Below are 22,408 nucleotides of genomic sequence, written 5' to 3' on the forward strand. Positions count from 1 at the left end.
AAAAAGATATAGTTATTTCAGCTGTCCATCCCCCTCTTCAAGCTCTGAAAATTCAAACAGCTAAAGGAGAGATTATTGCTGACCCTTTCAAAAGAACTAATGTTACTGACCCTGAGGAAAACAGAGAATTCCGGAAAATTATCCAACAAAGTAATTTTTCAAACCAAATTCTTGGTACCATTGCAGAACAACTAGATACTATTTCATCAAAGTTATTTACTGTTAATAAACAAAGCATCCTTAACGATACTTCCAAACCTTTTTTCAAAAGCAATGATAATTTGAAAAATAAGAATATTTCCTTCAATTCAAAAACAGAGGAAATTCTTAATAAGATCTCTGGAAATCTTGCCGGGCCAAGCAAGTCAACTACGAATGTTATTCAACATTGCCACGAGTCTAGTACTGAACAGTCAAGCTACTCTTCCTCTGAAAAGGAAGATAATTTTGCTGAAAAATTAGAAGATGTTTTCAAAGAGTCTAGTAACTCCCCTCTTAAAATAAATAAAATTTTCAAGGGAAAAAGATTTAACAGTAATAAACCTTATTACAGTAGGTCTTCGCCAGCAGATCTGCTGTATGAAGAAAGAGGTCAATTTCATAGGTCCAGTTATGATGGAACCTCAATTACTGAATGGAATATTGATGGAAAACCTGAATATGAAATTCTCAATACTTTACAAGAAATGAGAATGGCAAAAATGGCATTTAGATATGCGGGTATTTCTGAAAAAGAAGCTTGTGTCCTCCTTGTTAATGGTTTTACAGGCCAACTTAAAAATTGGTGGGATAATGCGTTAAGCCTAGAAAGCAAGGAAGAAATTCTTAATCATATTGTTAATGCCGAAGATCAAGATGGTGAAACACATGAAACAAGCGATGCTTGTGATTTCCTTATTATTACCATCTCCATGTATTTTGTCGGAAACCCTAGGGAAGAATATAATAGCTCCTCTATGGTTTTAAATAACCTAAGATGCCCTTCCTTATCCGATTACAGATGGTATAAAGATGTCTTCATAACTCATGTCCTCAAAAGAAATGATTGTAATCAAGCCTTTTGGAAAGAAAGATTCATAGCAGGATTACCCAAATTGTTTAGTGAAAGAATAATACAAAAACTTAAAGATGATATTGATTTTGAAAATATCCCTTTTGAAAATACAACTTTTGGTCAATTATTTGCTTTTATCAAAAAAGAAGGATTAGCCCTTTGTATGGAAATAAAAATACAAAACAAATATAGGAAGGACAAACAAAATGCCAAAAACGAATTAGGGTGTTTCTGTGAAATGTTTGGAATAGAAAAAATTGAGGCCCCTTCGTCTAAAAGCAAAAAGAAAATTAGAAAATTCAAGAAAGATACTCAAAAGCATGATTATTATAGAACGTCACGAAGTAATTTTACAAAATCAAAAAGAAAATTCAGACCAACTAAGGAAAAGGACAGGGATAAGATAAAATGTGAATATTGCAAAAAGATGGGTCACACCGAAGAACGATGTTGGAAGAAAAGAAATAAGAACATTAGACTACTAAGTAAACAGATTAATAACCTTCTAAGAGAAGAAAATAGTTCCTCCAATTCTGAAAGTGAGTCAGAAATGGAAGAAATTCAAAACACCTCTAGAAGTAGTAATTACCATAGTAGTAATGAAAATGAAAAAGATATTTGCAAAACTTGCATCAATACCATTTCTAAAGAAAAGAAGGAAGCTATTCTTGATCTCCTTCACCAAATCCTTGACACTGAAACTAGGGATGATTATCTTAACAAGTTAAAAGACTTAATTCTTGAAGAGCCATCTACTTCTAAGAAGGTTAATATAAAAGAAGATTTCAGCCTAAACAAACTTTGGGATAAATATCCTTATCAAAGTATATCAAAACAAATAACTACAAAAGACCTTCAAAGGGAAATTAATAATCTTAAAAAACAAATTAATGAAGAATTCTATAAACTTAAAGAAAAGGATTTTGAATTAGAAACAAGACTTTCTATCATTGAAAATAATACAGAAGTTAACAATTGGGAAAATCCGGAACAGAATTCAGAAAATAATTCCATAAAAGTCATCCAAGAAATGAATTATCAAAAATGGCATGTTAATGTAACTCTGGTTATCAATGACTTCAAAACCAACATAATGGCGCTAGTTGATTCGGGTGCTGACCAGAATATTATTAGAGAAGGAGTTGTTCCTACTAAATATTGTGACAAAACAAAAGAAAAACTTTACACAGCCAATAATAACCCCTTAAGAATCAGATACAAACTTTCCAAAACCCATGTCTGCAATAATGGTTATTGTTTCAGGAATATTTTTACAATTGTTGAAGATATCACTTACAATATGATTCTGGGAACACCTTTCCTAACTCAAATATATCCTTTTAGTGTTGATGATAGTGGCATTACTACCAATATCCAAGGAAGAAAATTAAAATTTAATTTCATTTCCCCCATTTTGAAACAAGAAATCCTTAACCTTCAAAGAAGTTCTATCTTTAAACAAATCAATAAGATAACCCAAAAACAAAAACAAATAAGTTATCTTAAAGAAGAAATTCCTTTCCAAAAAATTGAAGAGCAACTCAAAGGTCCCAGATTTGTTTCAAAAATCAAGGAAATAGAAAATAGTTTTATCAAAAGGGTTTGTAATGAAGTCCCCAATGCTTTCTGGGAAAGAAAGCATCATGTGATTAATTTACCTTATGAAGAAGATTTCCACGAAAGTAAAATCCCTACAAAGTCAAGACCCATTCAAATGAATCAAGAACTTCTTGAAGTTTGTAAAAAAGAAGTTAAAGACCTTCTTGATAAGAAACTTATTAGACCCTCAAATTCTCCCTGGAGCTGTTCTGCTTTCTATGTCATGAAACAAGCAGAATTAGAAAGGGGAACTCCCCGTCTTGTTATTAATTATAAACCCCTCAATAATGTTTTACAATGGATTAGGCATCCAATTCCTAATAAAAGAGATCTGATAAACAGGCTTTATAATGCAAAAATATTTTCCAAATTCGATCTTAAATCCGGGTTTTGGCAAATTCAAATCGCTGAGAAGGATAGATATAAAACAGCCTTCACAGTTCCCTTTGGACATTACGAATGGAATGTAATGCCTTTCGGTCTCAAAAATGCTCCTTCGGAATTTCAAAAAATTATGAATGATATCTTAAATCCTCATAGTCAATTTAGCATTGTCTACATAGATGATGTTTTGATCTTTTCCCAAGATCTTGATCAACATATAAAATATTTAGGAATCTTCTTAAGAACCATTGAAAGAAATGGATTAGTTATTTCTACTCCAAAAATGAAACTTTTCCAAACTAATATAAGATTCTTAGGTCATGAGATTGAAAAGGGAGCTTTTAGACCCATCAGTAGATCCATATCCTTTACAGACAAATTTCCTGATGAGATAAAAGAGAAGAATCAATTACAAAGATTTTTAGGATGTTTAAATTACATCTCAGATTTCTTTCCCAACCTTAGGGAGACTTGTAAACCTCTCTATCAAAGACTTAGGAAAAATCCTTCAAATTGGACAGAAGAACATACCAATGTGGTTAAAATCATAAAACAGCAGGTCAAAACTCTACCTTGTTTAGGTATTCCTAATCCAAAAGCCTTCATGATTATTGAAACAGATGCTTCAAACATAGGCTATGGGGGGATATTAAAACAAAAGCTGGATTCAAAAGAGCAACTGGTAAGATACCATTCTGGTATCTGGAATAATGCGCAAATGAATTATTCTGTTATCAAAAAAGAAATTTTGTCCATAGTTTTATGCATTCAAAAATTTCAAGACGACCTTTATAACAAAAGATTTTTAATCAGAATTGATTGCAAATCTGCAAAAGAAGTCCTCACAAAAGATGTTCAAAATATTGTCTCAAAACAAATATTTGCCAGATGGCAAGCCATTTTATCTTTCTTTGATTTTGAAATTGAGTTCATAAAAGGAGAAAATAATTCTCTACCTGATTTCCTAACCAGAGAATTTTTACAAGGTCGCAATGACGGACTCTAGGATGTCCAAGAAACAAAGTGTCAAAGATTATGAAATCTTCCCCTCAAACAAAACCTCAAAGGCCTTGGTTTCATCCTCGGCTCCCCTCACTCCTCAAAAACCCAATCAAAGACACCTTTCAAATCAAATTATTTCAAACAGATTTTCCCCACTTCAAAATACTCCCGAAATCCCTTATAATACTGTCCTTACCTCAAATATTCCAAAGGCCGCTAATATTCAAATCCTTAATGCTCCTGAAGAATTCAAATATTTTCCAAAAGAGTGGCATGAAGATTGTGGGATGACCCCTTTCACTGATTTTCCAGCCAAACTCTCTCAAACTGATTTCATTAGAAACCGTTTTCCAAATCCTTCCCAACTCTGGGAATCAGATGATTGCCTAAAGGACCAAAAGTATTATGAGTTTATTCTTGTTGATTCTGATTCAGTGGAAATAACTCATAATTACAACAGATCCAAAGAGATTGAGTATTCAAAATGCATTATCAAAAAAGTCCATACCACAACCACCTTTGGTGGCCTTAGTGAATTCAAAACCTTCAATCACCCAGCTCAGGGGTATAATTATATCGACTATAAGAATGCTTGGTTCAGAGCTTTCTTATTAAGATATTATAACCACTCCTGGTTCATGGCCTTTCACCATAACTGTGAGAAACAATTTCCAATCTGGTTTTCTGATTGGTGGAGGAAAATGGGATCTTCCATCCAAATTCTTCCTCTTGAAGTTCAAAAGGGTTTTCACGCCTTTGCGGAATACTCTACCCTCAAAAATTTTCAAAAATTTGTCATGTTCCATGCTGAGTTCAAAATACCCTGGATCTTTTCCTGGGATTTTAACTTTGAGAAAATCTACCCGGATCCTTCTCCTTACTCTTTAACAAGAGTCTTCAGAATCAAATGGTGGGCTAGGTTTCAAAATCATATTGGAACTGAATTGGCTGTCAAAAAATTCTTTACCACTGGTGAAAAGGCGGTTTTCCAAAGAGAACAAAAAGGAAAAGACAAAGCAGAAAAACCAGAAAAATCTAGCAAAACAGAATCAAAACCTGGAAGTTTCATGGATAATCTCCCAGAACATCTCAAAAGGGATTTCTTTGAATTTTTGGCTCAAAAGTCTGTCTCTTCAAAGTCCAGATCTGAAGAATCGGTCTCTTCTGATCCTATTGGGGGTCAAGACCCCTTTGATTTTTGATGACAGGTTACTTTAGAAGAAAGAATACTGAAGCCTATTCTAGGTTTCTTGTTGACAATATCAAAATTGATACCGATATGGTTACCTCTCTCTCAGAAATAGCATTGTTCTCGAAGCTCCTCCTGAAGAAGTGGATTTTCCTTTTATTAGAGAAACCATTGATGAAATTTTTCATAGAGTCAATAGGATCAAAAGGATGAAAAGAACTCTCAAAATTATCTCCATTATGACTGCAGCCTGATTGATGCATCCCTTCCAACGGTTCGATTTTAGATCAGAACTCAGATGGCTCCAGGCGGCGATTATTAATGAAGAAAGATGTCTTGAAGAAATGTATAAGCACCGCTTCAAAAGAAGTCATCATATGGATGTCACGACCGCCCATACTGACGCGGCGATCGCGACTAAAACATGCAAGGTAGACTTTTATCGAAAACTTAATTACTTAAATGATGAAGAAAACGTTATATATATATATATATATATATAATTTTAAAGAAACTTAGAGTTATACTACTACTATTAAACAAAAACAGCTTATGAAAAACATTTTAAAAAGGAAGCAGCGGAAAACCACAATTTAGAACTCATCCAACTCCTAAGAAAATAACATTTAGTTTAAGTTGTGAAAAACATCATTTTCAAGTAACATTGTAACAACTCGTTTCAAGCCTAACACAACCAAAACATGCTTGACATAGTACGGAAAAGATTTATGATAAAGAAACATAGTTCAGAAAAACACAGCAGCGGAAATAAGGTTCAAAGAGAGAGTCAAGGATCACGCCTATGTATGAAGACACGACGCATCCTAAGGCTAGCTCAACATCCTCCGCAACATCCTGCTCAACCTGCACATAAGAAAATAATATGCAGGGCTGAGTACTTGATGTACTCAATGGGCTCATGCCGAAAACATTTTAATTTAATTATGTCACCCATACCAGTGATCTCGAGTTTTAGATAGCAGAAAAATATCACGAGAACACAAAACTTTTCAAGACTGGCCAGTCAATTTATCTCCCCACTTTCCACATCATTCCATCAATCACAAACATCATCACGATGAGACGAAAGTGTGGCCACACTATTCGCCCCCGAGACCGGCCGACTAGCAAGGACGGCTCACGATCCCACCAGTGTACACAGCCTGATAGGGTTTGCGGCCCTACTCAGACCCGAATTCATTTCACAACACAGCCCTATAGCCTAACGGAGCAAGCTCAGACGAACTAGGCATCAGGCAACATTCTCACAAACAAAAACATGGCATGACATAATAGTTAAACCACCCTTATAACTCCACGTAATATTTTCGGAAAATAAAGAAGTTTGAAAAGAAAGCCCACCTCGTTCGCTTAACAATTCAATTCCAACTTATGCAACTTTCGTTCCTCGAGCTCACGTATACTCAATCACCCTTGCCAACGACAACACAATCAGTCTTTCATAAACTTATATTTTCATGCATGTCCTATTGTTCCTTTTTATCGTTCTCTTACCCATCCCAACATTCATCAACACAAGAAAGACATGTCATAATACTTTTCTCAACGAGTCACACAAAATCACGTCATAGGATGCTTTCTCAAATCACACATGCATCATATAATTCATCAAAACTTAGCACAAATGATATTTTCGTAAAACAGCAAAACTGGCAGAACTGCGCGGTTGGTTTGTAAAAATCACCAAAAATTCACCCGACCTCATATGAAGCTGAAATTTGGTCACAACACAGTAGACACATTAAAGTTCATCCAGGTAAAGTTTCACGCTCAAATCATCCAGGTAAAGTTTCACACTAATACAACACTCTGGTCGGAACATAAAAATTCTGGCAGTATTGCGCAGTCCATTTTAAAAATTCACCATAAATTCATACGATGTCCAAAGAAGCTGAAATTATTACACGACTCAGAAAACACTTCACACTTTCATATGGTTTAAGAATCACATCAAACGGAGGTCATTTAGTTGGTCAAACAGAATACGAAACTTTCTGGTCGAGAACACACGTTTCAGGCAGAATTGCGCAGTCGACTTCAAACATTTTTCAAAAATTCATTTTTCAACATAATGGGCTGAAATTTACATGAGACTCAGAAAACACCTTGAAATTTACTCAGTAAAATGTTCACATCAAAATTCGACCGTTTGATAGGTCAATTACACATCAGAAGCTACTGGTCGAAAGTCACAGTTATCAGACTCACAATTTCGAAATTAAGGTTTCCTTCTCAATCACCCAAACATAAATTCTCATGCTTATAACACACATTCATGCTTGATAAGACTCTCTTAAACATGTTTGCACATAAACTTACATCATTCACCAAAGATTCAAAACAAACATCACACAATTCAATCGAAAACGTATAACTATCAAAGTTCTCAAGCAAACTCACTTTTCCCCCCGATTAAATTTGCGATCTACGATTCCTACACCCACTACATGCATGTAGGATTCAAGAACATGGTTCAAACAAAAAGAATGAGGAAAAGTGAAGCCAATATACCTTCTTTGACAAGAATGAATCGGTAGATGCAAGAAACAATGCGATTCGTCGGAGATTCTTGAAAATTAACTTCAATGGATGCAAGAACAAGGATTGGATGGAGGAGGAAGAGTGGGAGAGGGGAGAAAAACGTGTAGGGAGGGAGAGAGAGAGAGGTGGACGAAAATGGTGAGTAGAATGGTGGCTAGGGTTTGTTTAGGTGCTACTTATAGTCTAGGTTTAAGTCCATGAATAAATTAATTAATTAATTGTGGAGGAATAAAATATAGGCAAATAAATAAAAAAAATTCCACAATTATAAAAGGCCTAATTATCAAAAATTATGGCTGCAATTAAACAAGGAATTATTTGATATTTACTTGGAGAGAAATAAATCCACAATTTAGGAAATAAAGACAATGAATATTCCATAAACAAGGGAACAAAATAAATTAAATCTCCAAGTAAGAAAAATAATTGGGGGGGGGCCGAAAATTCCATGGAGGAATGCACAAGGAAATTATTTAAATCCTCCAAAAATTAGTGAAGGGGCCAAAAATTTATTAGGCTTAAATAGCCAAGGAAATATTTCAATTCTTTATTTATTTTGGGTGAAGAAATAAAATGTGACATGATTTAATTGGATTTAATTCAAAAGAAAGGAGTCAACAAGGCACCAATTAAATCAAAGAAAAATAATTCATCCTCCTATTTTAATTAGGGGATTTTTGAAACTCCCAAAGGTAATAGGCTAGAGTTCGAATTTCATGTATTACAATTTAGGGATCATTTGGTTTGGATTTAATTTGGATAAATATCCCAAGCAATTAATTAAATCCAAGAAATGAAATACTAATTCAATAATTAGAAAGGGCCGAAAATTCCAAATGACTTGGCTTGAAAATATTAATGCATGATCCTAATAATTATTTCCCCACATTGGAAAATATAAAATATCAATCACTTCATTCCACATCACCCACGACCATTATTTCACGAAATTCACTTAATCACATATAAACAAAAGTTTCATAATCGAAATTCCAAATTAATACATATAAAAAGGGTCAAAAGTTTGGGATGTTACAATGGATTTCTACTATGATGATGAAGAATGGAGACGTTGTCAATACATCAAACGTTGCAAAAACAGGATTCGGCTTATCAATATCATATTGGCTGCATAATTGCTTCATGGGTCACCCTCTTCAAAAGCTCTCTTCTCAAATGTCAAAAGTTACGGCTATCTTTCAAAAGTGATTTCAAAAGCTTCTCAAAAGTCAGAAAAGACGGCTACTTTCTATTATAGTTATGTAAAAGCGTGTGAATAGTGAATAGTGAATAGTGACTTTTTGTAATAGTACTATGTAAATTAGTGTGATTTTCGTCACTGCTTACGTATTTGTAAGATACTGTTCTCCTATGTAGCCAGGGTTGTTGGCTATAAATAAGAGGTCTGGAATGTAGAAAAGCACACCGAGTTCTGATCTCAGACTCATTGCTCTTCTCCCTCCTTCCCTCTGCTACCTTTTCAAGTTTTAATCCAAAGTGAGTTTTTCACAATTTCATATCTTCATACTGCGATTTAACTTCATTTTCCATATAAGTTATAATCTGTATTTTCCTTTTCAAATGTGTTTTCATCTGTGTTTTCTTAATCAAATGACTTCCGATAACAGAATAATTCATAATAACTCTTTCATAAACAATATGATGTTAACCAATACGTTATTACACAACACGGCCACGACCAATACGTGTTTTAACAACAAGGTTATAATCATAATGTTCATGTTCAAAATAAAACTGGAACAAGATTTAATCATAATGTTCATACTCAAAATACATCTGGGACAAGATGGTATCAGAGCCATTTTAATGGCGGTAAATATAAAGAGTTATGTTATAAAATAAGCTTATATGATATGACATTTCTATGATGTTGGACTGACCAAAATGATCCTATTTTTATTTCATTTAGTACCTTATAAAGATCGTATAGTGAAACTTTGTAGGTCATTTGGATTGAAATTATTTACTTGTCGGGCAAATACACTAAAATATAAACAGTTATGTTATAAAATAAACTTATATGACATGACATTTCTATGATGTTGTAATAACCAAATTATCCTATTTTTTATGTCATTTAGTACCTAACAAAGATTGTAAAATGAAAGTTTGTAGGTCATTTGGATTGAAATGGTTTACTTGTTGGCCAAGTAAACCCAAATATAAAGAGTTAATTTTCAAAATAAGCTAATACGTTATGACATTTCTATGATGTTGTAATGACCAAAAGATCCTATTTTTTTATGTCATTTAGTACATAACAAAGATTGTATAATGAAAGTTTGTAGGTCATTTGGATTGAAATGGTTTACTTGTTGGCCAAGTAAACCCAAATTCAAAGAGTTATGTTATAAAATAAACTTATTCGATATTACATTTTTATGATGTTGTAATGACCAAAATGATCCTATTTTTATGTCATTTAGTATAATGAAAGTTTGTACGTCATTTGGATTGAAATGGTTTACTTGTTGGCCAAGTAAACCCAAATTCAAAGAGTTATGTTATAAAATAAACTTATTCGATATTACATTTTTATGATGTTGTAATGACCAAAATGATCCTATTTTTATGTCATTTAGTACCTAACACATATTGTATAATGAAAGTTTGTAGGTAATTTGGATTGAAATGGTTTACTTGTTGGCCAAGTAATCCCAAATATAAAGAGTTATGTTTCAAAATAAGCTTTTACGTTATGACATTTCTATGATGTTGTAATGACCAAAAGATCTTATTTTTATGTCATTTAGTACCTAACAAAGATTTTAAAATGAAAGTTTGTAGTTCAGTTGGATTGAAATGGTTTACTTGTTGGCCAAGTAAATCCAAATATAAAGAGTTAAGTTTCAAAATAAGCTTATACGTTATGACATTTCTATGATGTTGTAATGAACAAAAGATCCTATTTTTTTATGTCATTTAGTACCTAACAAAGATTGTATAATGAAAGTTGGCAGATCATTTGGATTGAAATGGTTTACTTGTTTGCCAAGTAAACCCAAATATAAAGAGTTATGTTATAAAATAAGCTTATATGATATGACATTTCTATGATGTTGGACTGACCAAAATGATCCTATTTTTATTTCATTTAGTACCTTATAAAGATCGTATAGTGAAACTTTGTAGGTCATTTGGATTGAAATTATTTACTTGTCGGGCAAATACACTAAAATATAAACAGTTATGTTATAAAATAAACTTATATGACATGACATTTCTATGATGTTGTAATAACCAAATTATCCTATTTTTTATGTCATTTAGTACCTAACAAAGATTGTAAAATGAAAGTTTGTAGGTCATTTGGATTGAAATGGTTTACTTGTTGGCCAAGTAAACCCAAATATAAAGAGTTAATTTTCAAAATAAGCTAATACGTTATGATATTTCTATGATGTTGTAATGACCAAAAGATCCTATTTTTTTATGTCATTTAGTACATAACAAAGATTGTATAATGAAAGTTTGTAGGTCATTTGGATTGAAATGGTTTACTTGTTGGCCAACTAAACCCAAATTCAAAGAGTTATGTTATAAAATAAACTTATTCGATATTACATTTTTATGATGTTGTAATGACCAAAATGATCCTATTTTTATGTCATTTAGTATAATGAAAGTTTGTACGTCATTTGGATTGAAATGGTTTACTTGTTGGCCAAGTAAACCCAAATTCAAAGAGTTATGTTATAAAATAAACTTATTCGATATTACATTTTTATGATGTTGTAATGACCAAAATGATCCTATTTTTATGTCATTTAGTACCTAACACATATTGTATAATGAAAGTTTGTAGGTAATTTGGATTGAAATAGTGTACTGGTTGGGCAAGTAAACCAAAATATAAAGAGTTATGTTTCAAAATAAGCTTTTACGTTATGACATTTCTATGATGTTGTAATGACCAAAAGATCTTATTTTTATGTCATTTAGTACCTAACAAAGATTTTAAAATGAAAGTTTGTAGTTCAGTTGGATTGAAATGGTTTACTTGTTGGCCAAGTAAATCCAAATATAAAGAGTTAAGTTTCAAAATAAGCTTATACGTTATGACATTTCTATGATGTTGTAATGAACAAAAGATCCTATTTTTTTATGTCATTTAGTACCTAACAAAGATTGTATAATGAAAGTTGGCAGATCATTTGGATTGAAATGGTTTACTTGTTTGCCAAGTAAACCCAAATATAAAGAGTTATGTTATAAAATAAGCTTATATGATATGACATTTCTATGATGTTGGACTGACCAAAATGATCCTATTTTTATTTCATTTAGTACCTTATAAAGATCGTATAGTGAAACTTTGTAGGTCATTTGGATTGAAATTATTTACTTGTCGGGCAAATACACTAAAATATAAACAGTTATGTTATAAAATAAACTTATATGACATGACATTTCTATGATGTTGTAATAACCAAATTATCCTATTTTTTATGTCATTTAGTACCTAACAAAGATTGTAAAATGAAAGTTTGTAGGTCATTTGGATTGAAATGGTTTACTTGTTGGCCAAGTAAACCCAAATATAAAGAGTTAATTTTCAAAATAAGCTAATACGTTATGATATTTCTATGATGTTGTAATGACCAAAAGATCCTATTTTTTTATGTCATTTAGTACATAACAAAGATTGTATAATGAAAGTTTGTAGGTCATTTGGATTGAAATGGTTTACTTGTTGGCCAAGTAAACCCAAATTCAAAGAGTTATGTTATAAAATAAACTTATTCGATATTACATTTTTATGATGTTGTAATGACCAAAATGATCCTATTTTTACGTCATTTAGTACCTAACACATATTGTATAATGAAAGTTTGTAGGTAATTTGGATTGAAATGGTTTACTTGTTGGCCAAGTAAACCCAAATTCAAAGAGTTATGTTATAAAATAAACTTATTCGATATTACATTTTTATGATGTTGTAATGACCAAAATGATCCTATTTTTTTATGTCATTTAGTATAATGAAAGTTTGTAGGTCATTTGGATTGAAATGGTTTACTTGTTGGCCAAGTAAACCCAAATTCAAAGAGTTATGTTATAAAATAAACTTATTCGATATTACATTTTTATGATGTTGTAATGACCAAAATGATCCTATTTTTATGTCATTTAGTACCTAACACATATTGTATAATGAAAGTTTGTAGGTAATTTGGATTGAAATGGTTTACTGGTTGGGCAAGTAAACCAAAATATAAAGAGTTATGTTTCAAAATAAGCTTATACGTTATGACATTTCTATGATGTTGTAATGACCAAAAGATCTTATTTTTATGTCATTTAGTACCTAACAAAGATTGTAAAATGAAAGTTTGTAGTTCATTTGGATTGAAATGGTTTACTCTTATTTTGAAACATAACTCTTTATATTTTGGTTTACTTGCCCAACAAGTAAACTATTTCAATCCAAATCACCTACCAACTTTCATTAGACAATATGTGTTAGGTACTAAATGACATAAAAATAGGATCATTTTGGTCATTACAACATCATAAAAATGTAATATAGAATAAGTTTATTTTATAACACAAATCTTTGAATTTGGGTTTACTTGGCCAACAAGTAAATCATTTCAATCCAAATGACCTACAAACTTTCATTATACAATCTTTGTTAGGTACTAAATGACATAAAATAATAGGATCTTTTGGTCATTACAACATCATAGAAATGTCATAACGTATTAGCTTATTTTGAAACACAAGTCTTTATATTTGGGTTTACTTGGCCAACAAGTAAACCATTTCAATCCAAAGATCTACCAACTTTCATTATACAATCTTTGTTAGGTACTAAATGACATAAAAAATAGGATCCATTGGTCATTACAAAATCGTAGAAATGTCATATCGTATAAGTTTATTTTATAACATAACTCTTTATATTTTTGTTTACTTGGCCAACAAGTAAACCATTTCAATCCAAATGGACTACAAATTTTCATTATAAAATCTTTGTTTGGTACTGCAAGACATAAAAATAGGATCATTTTGATAAATAGAACATCATCGAAATGTCATAACTTATAAGCTTATTTTGAAACATAACTCTTTGAATTTGGGTTTGCTTGGCCAACAAGTAAATCCATTTCAATCCAAATGTAATATTTTGGTTATTACAACATCATAGAAATGACATAAAAATAGGATAATTTGGTTATTACAACATCATAGAAATGTCATAACGTATAAGCTTATTTTGAAACATAACTCTTTATATTTTGGTTTACTTGCCCAACAAGTAAACTATTTCAATCCAAATCACCTACAAACTTTCATTAGACAATATGTGTTAGGTACTAAATGACATAAAAATAGGATCATTTTGGTCATTACAACATCATAAAAATGTAATATCGAATAAGTTTATTTTATAACACAACTCTTTGAATTTGGGTTTACTTGGCCAACAAGTAAATCATTTCAATCCAAATGACCTACAAACTTTCATTATACAATCTTTGTTAGGTACTAAATGACATAAAATAATAGGATCTTTTGGTCATTACAACATCATAGAAATGTCATAACGTATTAGCTTATTTTGAAACACAAGTCTTTATATTTGGGTTTACTTGGCCAACAAGTAAACCATTTCAATCCAAAGATCTACCAACTTTCATTATACAATCTTTGTTAGGTACTAAATGACATAAAAAATAGGATCCATTGGTCATTACAAAATCGTAGAAATGTCATATCGTATAAGTTTATTTTATAACATAACTCTTTATGTTTTTGTTTACTTGGCCAACAAGTAAACCATTTCAATCCAAATGAACTACAAACTTTCATTATAAAATCTTTGTTTGGTACTGCAAGACATAAAAATAGGATCATTTTGATCAATAGAACATCATCGAAATGTCATAACTTATAAGCTTATTTTGAAACATAACTCTTTGAATTTGGGTTTGCTTGGCCAACAAGTAAATCCATTTCAATCCAAATGTAATATTTTAGTTATTACAACATCATAGAAATGACATAAAAAATAGGATAATTTGGTTATTACAACATCATAGAAATGTCATAACGTATAAGCTTATTTTGAAACATAACTCTTTATATTTTGGTTTACTTGCCCAACAAGTAAACTATTTCAATCCAAATGACGTACAAACTTTCATTTTACAATCTTTGTTAGGTACTAAATGACATAAAAATATGATCTTTTGGTCATTACAACATCATAGAAATGTAATATCGTATAAGCTTATTTTATAACATAACTATTTACATTTTGGTTTACTTCCCCAACAAGTAAACTATTTCAATCCAAATCACCTACAAACTTTCATTATACAATATGTGTTAGGTACTAAATGACATAAAAATAGGATCATTTTGGTCATTACAACATCATAAAAATGTAATATCGAATAAGTTTATTTTATAACATAACTCTGTGGTGAAAAGGTGATTTTCCAAAAGGACAAGAAAGAGAAGAGTAAGGCAGAAAGAACAAAGAAGGCCAGTACCTCGGAGCCAAATAATTTTCTGGAAAACCTTCCAGAACATATCAAGAAAGATTACTTTGATTTTATGGCTCAAAAGTCTGTCTTTTCAAAATCCAGGTCTGAAGAATCGGTCTCTTCTGATCCTATTGGGGGTCAGGACCCCTTTGATTTTTGATGACATGTTTCTTTAGAAAGAAGAATACTGAAGCCTATTCTAGGTTTCTCATTGATAATATCAAGATTGATACCAAAATGGTTATCTCCCTTTCAAAGATTGCAAAGATTGTTCTTGAAGTCCCTCCGGAAGAAGTGGATTTTCCATTTCTTAGAGAAACCATTAATGACATTTTTCATAGAATCAATATAATCAAAAGGATGAAAAGAACTCTCAAAATTATCTCCATTATTACTGTAGCCTGACCGATGCATCCTTTTCAACGGTTCGATTTTAGATCAGAACTCGGATGGCTCCAGGCAGCAATTCTTAATGAAGAAAGATGTTTGGAAGAAATGTACAAATACCGAATAAGCAATAAGAGGTTTTCTCATTGATAATAATGAGCCCTATATCATAGAAACCATTAATGACGTAAGCAGTGACGTAAAACACAATAATTTACATAGTGGGAAAACTATTACAAACATTTATTTACAAAAGAGTGGCTACGTGGTGATTTCTTCTGGAGTAGCTGTCATTTTTTACTTTTGAGATGATAGCTTTTTTGAAGAAGGTGGCTCATAAAGCAATTATGCAGCCAATATGATGTTAATCCGCCGAATCTTATCTTTACAATTCTTGATGTATTGGCAATTTCTCCATTCTTCATTATCATGGTAGAAATCCATATGTTGATTTCTTCTTATTCGGTATTTGTACATTTCTTCCAAACATCTTTCTTCATTAAGAATTGTTGCCTGGAGCCATCCGAGTTCTGATCTAAAATCGAACCGTTGAAAAAGATGCATCGGTCAGGCTACAGTAATAATGGAGATAATTTTGAGAGTTCTTTTCATCCTTTTGATTCTATTGATTCTATGAAAAATGTCATTAATGGTTTCTCTAAGAAATGGAAAATCCACTTCTTCCGGAGGGACTTCAAGAACAATCTTTGCAATCTCTGAAAGGGAGATAACCATTTCGGTATCAATCTTGATATTATCAATGAGAAACCTAGAATAGGCTTCAGTATTCTTCTTTCTAAAGAAACTTGTCATCAAAAATCAAAGGGGTCCTGACCCCCAATAGGATCAGAAGAGACCGATTCTTCAGACCTAGATTTTGAAGAGACAGACTTTTGAGCCATAAAATCAAAGAAATCTTTCTTGATATGTTCTGGAAGGTTTTCTAGAAAATTATTTGGCTCCGAGGTACTGGCCTTCTTTGTTCTTTCTGCCTTACTCTTCTCTTTCTTTGTCCTTTTGGAAAATCACCTTTTCACCAGTGGTGAAAAATTGTTTGACAGCAGATTCATCTCCAATATGATTTTGGAACTTAGCCCACCATTTAACTTTATAGACCCTTGTCAAGGAGAAAGGAGTAGGATCTGGAAATATTTTTTCAAAATTGAAATCCCATGCAAAAATCCAAGGGACTTTGAATTCCGCATGGAACATGATGAATTTCTGGAAATTTTTGAGAGTAGAATATTCAGCAAAAGTATGAAACCCTTGTTGAACATCAGAGGGGAGAATTTGGATTGAAAATCCCATTTTTCTCCACCAATCAGGGAACTAAACGGGGAACTATTTTTCACAATTATGATGAAAGCTTATGAACCAAGAGTGATTATAATATCTCAATAAGAAAGCTCTGAACCAAGCATTCTTATAATCGATATAATTGTACCCTTGAGCTGGGTGGTTAAAAATTTTGAACTCATTGAGACCACCAAAAGTGGTTGTGGTAAGGACTCTTTTGATAATACATTTTGAATACTCAATTTCTTTGGATCTGTTGTAAATATGAGTTATTTCAACTGAGTCAGAGTCAATTAAAATAAACTCATAGTACTTCTGATCTTTTAAACAATCATCAGATTCCCAGAGTTGGGAAGTATTTGAAAACCGGTTTCTTATGAAATCAATTTGAGAGGGTTTGGCAGGAAACTCAGAGAAAGGAGTCGTCCCACAATCTTCATGCCAGTCTTTAGAAAAGTACTTGAACTGATCAGGCATGTTTGGTATTTGAATATTAGTGGATTTCGGAATATCTGAGGTAAGAGCAGTTTTATAAGGTATTTCAAGGGAATTTAGAAGAGGGGAAAACCTGTTAGAAAGAATTTGATTGGGTTTTTGAGGAGTTGTTGGGGTCGAGGAAGAGACCAGGGCTTTTGAGGTTGCTTTTGAAGGGAAGACTTCATAGTCTTTGATACTTTGTCTCTTGGATGTCCTACAGTTTGTCATTGTGACCTTGAAGAAATTCTCTAGTCTGAAAATCAGGTAGAGAATTATTTTCTCCTTTAATGAACTCAATTTCAAAATCGAATACGGATAAAATGGCTTGCCATCTGGCAAAAATGTATTTTGAAACAATATTTTGGACATCTTTGGTAAGGACTTCTTTTGCGGATTTGCAATCAATCCTTATTAAGAATTTTTTGTTGTAAAGGTCATCTTGGAATTTTTGGATGCATAAAACGATGGATAAGATTTCTTTTTTAATAACGGAATAATTTATCTGTGCATTATTCCAGATACCAGAATGGTACCTGACAAGATTTTCTTTTGAATCTAATCTTTGTTTTAAAATTCCTCCATAACCAATGTTTGAAGTGTCTGTTTCAATGATCATAAAGGCTTCTGGATTGGGGATGCCAATACATGGAAGAGTCTTGACTTGTTGTTTGATAGTTTTGACAACATTAGTATGTTCTTCTGTCCAATTTAAGGGGTTTTTCTTAAGCCTTTGATAAAGAGGTTTACAAGTTTCTCTAAGGTTGGGAAAGAAATCTGAGATGTAGTTCAAACATCCTAAGAACCTTTGCAATTGGGTTTTATCTTTAATTTCATCAGGAAATTTGTCTGTGAAGGTAATAGACCTACTGATGGGTATAAAGGTCCCTTTGTCAATCTCGTAACCTAGGAACCTAATATTAGTTTGAAAGAGTTTCATCTTTGGGGTGGAGATGACTAAACCATTTTTCTCGATAGACTTTAGGAAAATTCCTAAATGTCTTATGTGTTGGTCAAGATCTTGAGAAAAGACGAGAACATCATCAATATAGACAATGCAGAATTGACTATATGGATTTAAAATGTCATTCATGATCTTTTGGAATTCAGAGGGGGCATTTTTTAAACCAAAGGGCATTACATTCCATTCATAATGTCCAAAGGGAACTGTGAAAGCTGTCTTATATCTATCCTTCTCAGCAATTTGAATTTGCCAGAATCCTGACTTAAGATCGAATTTGGAGAATATTTTGGAACTATAAAGTCTATTTATGAGGTCTCTCTTATTTGGGATTGGATGTCTAATCCATTGTAAAACCGCATTGAGAGGTTTGTAATTAATAACCAGTCTGGAAGTTCCTCTTTCTAATTCTGCCTGTTTCATAACATAAAAAGCTGAATAGCTCCATGGAGAATTTGAAGGCCTAATAAGTTTTTTATCTAATAAGTCTTTAATTTCTTTTTTACAAACTTCAAGAAGTTCTTGGTTCATTTGAATGGGCCTTGATTTCGTAGGAATTTTACTTTCATGAAAACCTTCTTCATAAGGTAAATAAATCACATGGTGTTTTCTTTCCCAAAAAGCATTGGGGACTTCATTACAAACCTTTTGGATAAAATTATTTTCTATTTCTTTAATTTTTGAAGTAAATTTAGAAGTTTCGAGTTGCTCTTTAATCCTTTGGAAAGGAATTTCTTCTTTTAGATAGCCTATTTGTTTTTGTTTCTGGGTTATCTTATTGATCTGTCTAAAAGTAGAGCTATTTTAAAGATTAAGGATTTCTTGTTTTCGAATAGGAGAAATGAATTTAAATTTTATTTTTCTTCCTTGGACATTGGTAGTGATGCCATTATCATCGACATAGAAGGGATAGATTTGAGTTAGGAAGGGTGTTCCTAGAATCATATTATAAGTAATATCTTCAACAATTGTGAAAATATTTTTGAAACAATATCCTTCATTACAGATATGGGCTTTGGAGAGTTTGTATCTAATTCTCAAAGGGTTATTATTGGCTGTATAAAGTTTTTCTTTGGTTTTATCGCAATATTTAGTAGGAACAATTCCTTCTCTAACTATGTTATGATCAGCTCCTGAATCAACCAAAGCCATAATATTAGTTTTGAAATCATTTATAACAAGAGTTATGTTAACATGTCATTTTTGATAAATTACCTCTTGGATGACTTTTATGGAGTTATTTGCTGAATCTTGTTCCGGAATTTCCCAATTATTTACTTCTGCATTATTCTCAATGACAGAAAGTCTTGTTTCCAACTCAAAATTCTTTTCTTTTAATCCATAAAATTCTTTATTAACTTGTTTCTTAAGATTGTTAATCTCACTCTAGAGGTCTTTCGTTGTTATTTGTTTTGATATACTTTGATAAGGATATTTATCCCATAGTTTGTTTAAACTAAATTGTTCCTTGATATTAATCTTTTTGGAAGTAGAAGGTTCCTCAAGAATTAAGTCTTTTAACTTATTAAGATATTCATCCCTTGTTTCAGTGTCAGGAATTTGATGGACGAGATCAAGAATAGCTTCTTTATTTTCTTTGGAAATGACATTGATGCAAATTTTGTAAATATCCTTTTCATTTCAACACTACTATGATAATTACTACTTTCAGAAATGTTTTGAATTTCTTCAATTTCTGACTCATTTTCTGAGTTTGAGGAATTATTTTCTTCTCTTAACATGTTATTAATTTGTTTACTTAATAGCCTGATGTTTTTCTTCTTTTTCTTCCAACATTGGTCTTCAGTGTGACCCGATTTTTTGCAGTACCAACATTTTATTTCATTTCTATCTTTATTATTAGTTGGTTTAAATTTTCTTATAGGCTTTGTTCTTCTAAAATTACCTTGGGGTGGTTTGTAATTATCTTGCCTTTGCGATTCTTTTTTGAATTTTCTAGTTTTCCTTTTGATCTTAGAAGAAGGAGCTTCAATTTTTTCGATCCCGAACATTTCACAGAAACATCCTAATTCATTTTTCTCCTTTTGTTTGTCTTTTCTATATTTGTTCTGTATTTTTATTTCGATACAAAGGGCTAGCCCTTCTTTTTTGACAAAAGCAAATAATTGGCCAAACGTTATATTTTCAAAAGGGATATTTTCAGAGTTAATATCATTTTTGAGTTTTTGTATTATTCTTTCGCTAAAAAGTTTAGGTAATCCTGCTATGAATCTTTCTTTCCAAAAGGCTTGGTTACAATAACTTCTCTTGTGGACATGAGTTAAAAAGACATCTTTGTACCATCTGTAATCAGATAAGGAAGGACACCTAAGGTTGTTTAAAACCATAGAAGAGCTATTATACTCTTCCCTAGGATTTCCTACGAAATACATTGGAATGGTGACAACAAGAAAGTCACAAGCGTCGCTTGCTTCTTGTATATCTCCATCTTGATCTTCAATATTAACAACATGATTAAGTATTTCTTCTTTGCTTTCCAAACTTAAAGCGTTATCCCACCAATTTTTAAGTTGACCTGTAAAGCCATTAACAAGGAGGACACAAGCTTCTTTTTCAGAAATACCTGCGTATCTATACGCCATCTTTGCCATTCCCATTTCTTGTAAAGTATTGAGAATTTCATATTCAGGTTTTCCATCAATATTCCACTAGGTAATTGAAGTTCCGTCATAACTGGATTTATAAAATTGACCTCTTTCTTCGTAGAGTAAGTCTGCCGGCGAAGGTCTATTATAATAAGGTTTACTGCTGTTAAATTTTTCCCTTTGAAAATTTTATTTATTTTGAGAGGGGAGTTATTAGAATCTTTGAAAACATCTTCTAATTTTTCAACAAAATTATCTTCCTTTTCAGATGAAGAGTAACTTGATTGCTCAGTACTCGACTCATGGCTCTTATGAATAACATTTGTAGTTGACTTACTTGATTCACCAAGGTTTTCAGAGAGTTTTTTAAGAATGTTCTCTGTTTTTGAATTAAAAGAAAAATTCTTATTTTTTAAAATTTCATTACTTTTGAAAAAAGGTTTGGAAGTATCATTAAGGATACTTTGTCTGTTAGCAGGAAACTTATTTGAAGAAATAGTATCTAATTGATTTGCAATAGTATGAAGAATCTGGTTTGCATAATTATTTTGTTGAATGATTTTTCGGAATTCACTATTTTCTTCAGGGTCATTCACTTTAGTTCATTTGAAAGGGTCAGCAATAATTTCTCCTTTGGAAGTTTGTATTTTGAAGGATTGAAGAGGGGGATGAATTGCTGTAAAAATATCATTATTTTCAGAAGAACACCATTTTCTCATAAGGTTTGAGCCGACTTTAATAGCCGGTTTTTTAAAATAACTATACCATCCTTCTGATGATAGGTATATTGCAATGAAATCATAGAAAAGGAAATTTGTTTTAATTCTTATCATTTCTTTCATCCATTCATCTATTAGTTTATTTTTAACTTTAATGTTTAACTTATTGAACCATTTTTCTTTTTCTTTATAGAAAGGATTGTTTAATTCTTCGTTTAAATAAGCCATATCAGGTTTAAATTCTTCATTAAAAGTTATGACCATAGTACTTCTAGTAGGTGAGTAAGGATCATTTGGATTGAAATGATTTACCTGTTGGCCAAGTAAACCCAAATATAAAGAGTTATGTTTCAATATAAGCTTATACGTTATGACATTTCGATGAGGTTCTATTGACCAAAATGATCCTATTTTTATGTCAAACAGTACCTAACAAAGATTGTATAATGAAAGTTGTAGGTCATTTGGATTGAAAGGGTTTACTTGTTGGGCAAGTAAACCCAAATATAAAGAGTTATGTTATAAAATAAACTATTTGGGTTTACTTGGCCAACAAGTAAACCATTTCAATCCAAATGACCTACAAACTTTCATTATACAATATGTGTTAGGTACTAAATAACATAAAAATAGGATCATTTTGGTCATAACAACATCA

At 31.7% G+C, this 22,408-nt stretch overlaps 1 long non-coding RNA gene across 1 annotated transcript; it reads right to left on the reverse strand.

Annotated features, from left to right (window-relative positions):
* Nucleotides 1–5,840: 5,840 nt before the first annotated feature.
* On the reverse strand, nucleotides 5,841–6,354 carry LOC121807714. Its single transcript, XR_006052021.1, has 2 exons — nucleotides 6,186–6,354; nucleotides 5,841–6,092 (listed from the first exon to the last, which is right to left on the reverse strand). It is a non-coding gene; the product is annotated as an uncharacterized LOC121807714 (long non-coding RNA).
* Nucleotides 6,355–22,408: the final 16,054 nt, after the last annotated feature.

This window comes from Salvia splendens, chromosome 6 (assembly GCF_004379255.2).
Source record: "Salvia splendens isolate huo1 chromosome 6, SspV2, whole genome shotgun sequence".
NCBI lineage: Eukaryota > Viridiplantae > Streptophyta > Magnoliopsida > Lamiales > Lamiaceae > Salvia > Salvia splendens.